The sequence below is a fragment of the Sitophilus oryzae genome, unplaced genomic scaffold (genome assembly GCF_002938485.1).
Source record: "Sitophilus oryzae breed Bouriz unplaced genomic scaffold, Soryzae_2.0 scaffold_1743_pilon_pilon, whole genome shotgun sequence".
Lineage (NCBI taxonomy): Eukaryota > Metazoa > Arthropoda > Insecta > Coleoptera > Curculionidae > Sitophilus > Sitophilus oryzae.
Window position 1 is genome coordinate 1,236,076 of NW_022146439.1, and position 4,175 is coordinate 1,240,250.

Genomic DNA, 4,175 nt, shown 5'->3' on the forward strand with positions numbered 1-4,175 from the left:
AAACAAAACAGTTGGTTTTTATACAGGGTTGTTTACCACATACGACACGGAGTATTGTAGCTAATTGATTAGATTTTTACAAATTGTAAGTTCTGGGTTCGTTGAAGGACTATTAGAGCTACAATTTAAAAATATTTTTACAAGATACAGAGTGTTCCAAATAAAAAAAATATATTATAGTTGTATTTTTTTAAATGGAACACCCTATATATTTTATTACATATTTCGATTCTGCTATTGAAATAAAATTAAATTTGATTAAGGTTTACCTTTTAATCTTACGTTATTGATATATTTACGATTTTGTCAAAATTCAGTAACAATTTTAATGTTTCATTTCTTTAGGCGTATTTAAGTTTTTACCAAATACTGTGCTGAAGTTTAAAACCAAATACTGTACTGAAGTTTTTCTATTTACTAAATTTTGCGCTGTAATTATAAAAATTATACAAGCTTATACAGAGTGTATAAAAATTTATATTAAATAATTACTACTTTTAAACGGCAATAACTTGGTTAATTTAAATAGAACACCCTGTTTATTTTACGAGAATCAGATGCACAATTTAATTGTCTATCAAATTGTATTACGTCATTTTTTACCTATCTCTTCAAGTTTTCGTAGAAAATGCATTTTGTTATAATTTAGACCTCATTTATCAATATACCCATGGATTATTGACATTTTAGATCATTTTTAAAGATTTTATATGTATATTGAGGGGTAAGGTAGGTAAGAGATAGGTAAAAAATGATGTAATACAATTTGATAGACAATTAAATTGATTCTCGTAAAATATACAGGGTGTTCTATTTAAATTAACCAAGTTATTGCCGTTTAAAGCTAGTAATTATTTAATATAAATTTTTATACACTCTGTATAAGGTAGTCTTATTTTTATTATTGCAATACAATATCTGATCAATAAATAAACTTGAGGAAATATTTAGTATTAAAAACTTTGATAACCTTGGAGAAATGAAGCTTTAAATTTTTTACAGCAATTTCACAAAATGGAAAATATTTCATAAACAGTAAGGTTTAAGTGTGATAAACCTTAATCAAATTTACCTTTATTCCAATTGTAGAATCGAAAAATAGAATAATATACAGAGTGTTCCATTTAAAAAATATAACTATAATATTTTTTACTTATTTAGAACACTCTATATCTTGTAAAAATAATTTTAAATTGTAGCTCTAATAGTCCTTCAACGAATCCAAAACTTACAATTTGTAAAAATCTAATCGTTTAACTACAATACTCCGTGTCGTATGTGGTGAACAACCCTGTATATAAAAACTAGCTGTTATGTTTTGACAGCAGGATTACGGGACGTCGTTGCAGCCACCCTTAACCGTATAGAAAAATTTGAAGTAAGGTGTTATTTCTGCCTCTACTATGATGTTTCATTCAACAACTCATTACTTAAAAATAAGTTTCTACATTACAGTCATATGTTTTTTAAGAACAAGTTTTTCAGAACCATAGTACTTATCACAGCTAGAAGATAATCAAAGAACCTTAATCTGTGTTAATTTTATATCTGACATTCCTGAATATCATTTATACATTTTTTTTTATTTTGGGCCAGACACTATTATATTTATTAGTATTTTAATAAAACACGCTTTTAGATGTATCAAAAAATTTTAATAAGAGTAACAAGAGTTTTTAAAAAACTCTTGAAAAAGGCATAACAAGCCGAAACATATATGTAGAGTTAAAGTTACTCTTATTAAAATTTTTTTGATACATCTTAAAGCGTGTTTTATTAAAATACTAATATTTCAATGATGTTTCACAAGGAACCAACCACAGCCTCAGTAATACCTATTATATTTATCTTTTTTATTCACAACTTAGCCACTGACTTTTTAGAAATAGAAATTATAACGCAAAAAATGCACCTATCATAAATTCTAAAAGAGGTATGCTTTAAAACGGGAAGCTTTAACCATTGTTCAAATGGCTTATAACTTATAATGAAAGAATAGTATTGGATCTTCATTTATTTACAATATTAAATGATCTTTATCTCTTCATCCTTATTTCAATAAGAAGGGCAGACACTAGCCACAACAATACCAAGCTTTTAGATTTTTGACACGCCAAAACTGAAGCTTCTCTATATTTTAATGTTAGTATTCTACAAAGATCTCAATTTTCTTAACTATCCACTTATCTTTTTCTATGCTACGTGCTTCCAGTTTCAAACGTTTTTGACTCGTAAGTCACTTTCCAACTTGTATATATAAAAGAGAAGGCCTAAGGCCACCAGTAAATAATGACCAATTTTGTACATAGAAAATTTTATGTTCTCGAATACAGGTATCATTTTTTTAATAGTAAAAATATTTTGCATAAAATGTTGTTAATTAAATAAAAAAAACGAGTCAAAAATACGATAGTGTTAAGTTTTTATCGCATGACACAGTGCAAATTAAATGTATTTTTTATGTAACAAAGCTAAGAACCGTTTTTGTTTCGAATGCTTGTGTTTTGAAGGCCATTTGTTGCGAACCATGTAAAAACAATCTGTAAAATAAGAATAATATGTATGCATTTGTAAAACTGCGAATACCTATTTATATTAAAATGTTTCGAAAATATTATCATTCTTGTTTTATTGCATTTTTACCTACAAGACAACTCCTATAATCTGTCCTATAGTCTAAACATTATTGTAAACTAGTGACGTTTTGAACATACACCTGACTCTTGTCTCCATACTGTTATGCTCTAGGCGAGGGGTGTCTCACTGTTGGAATTACATGTACCTACATTTTCTTGGCAGTCGCTGGTAGTCGTTGGCATCAGTCGAATATAATTATATGGCAGACATAGCCAGTCTTCTTCGCAGTCATTGGCAGTTGCTTGGCAGTAAAATTATATTTTGGCATGTACAAGGTGAATCAACGATAGAGTAAAGTCCATTATCTCATTTTGTTTCGAGGTTTACAAAAAAATGTTAAATATAAAAGTTATAAGGAAGGTTACGATACACATTTTAAAATTATTATGGAGTATACAGGGTGCTTCAAAATATTATGGCGGATATAACATAAATGTGTTTTTTAAATCAACACCCTATTTTATATTTTATTTTTAGGTTCTGCGTAAAATTCTATAACTTTTTTTTATATATAATGAATAGTTTTTGGAATATTTAAATTTGTTTAAACAAATGTTAGATTGCAGTGTGGTAAAAAATTGTCAGTAGTGTCATTGTTTCTGAAGTTGGAGTAAAAATAATATGGGTAAAAATAGAAAAAAATAGAATAAATCGCAAACTATTAAAAATAGATATATGACATAGGTACTTAATAAAAGTTGAAGAGTTTTGTAAAATCTATCAGAATAAATGATAATATATAAGGTGTACCATTTAAAAGATTTGAAATTTCTTAACTTTAAGTAGTTGAAATTCATAAATATATTTTGAATACCCTATAGCATCTAACTAAAATATCTTTTTTAGACATACGTCTTTTTATATAGTATCTCTATAAAATTCTCCTACCAAATTTTTGTTATCCAACTTCAAAAAGAATGGCATCACTGACAATTTTCCACCACACTGATGCTTAACACTGTTTAAACAAATTGAAATATTACAAAAACTATTAATTATAGGTATATAACCTTATTTATAAAAAAGTTATGCAATTTTACACAGAATCTAAAAATAAAATAAAAAATAGGGTGTTGCATTTAAAAAATCATATTTATATTAATATGTCATATTCGCCATACTTTTGTGAAGCACCCTGTATACTATATAATAATTTTAAAATATGTATCTTAACCGTCTCTATAACTTTTATATTTAATATTTTTTGTAAACCTCGAAACAAATGAGATAATGGGAGATAATGGAGTTTACTCTATGGTTGATTCAGCCTGTACATGTACAATTTTTACCCAAGTGAGACACCCCTTCACTTGCTTCATGTATTCTATTTGTCTAAGATTTGGTCCTCACAAGTAAAAATTTGCACTGGGAAATCTGTTTATTTGAAATACAATAGATAAAAAATAACAGCGTTAGCGACGGTTATGCAATGAAAGTCGCTGTCATTTTCTATGTAAAAGTATATGAAGAATGTCATCAATGTTCATTTCCAAGCCAACAAAATAAAAATTACTAGAGGGGGAAATAAAAAGCAAAAG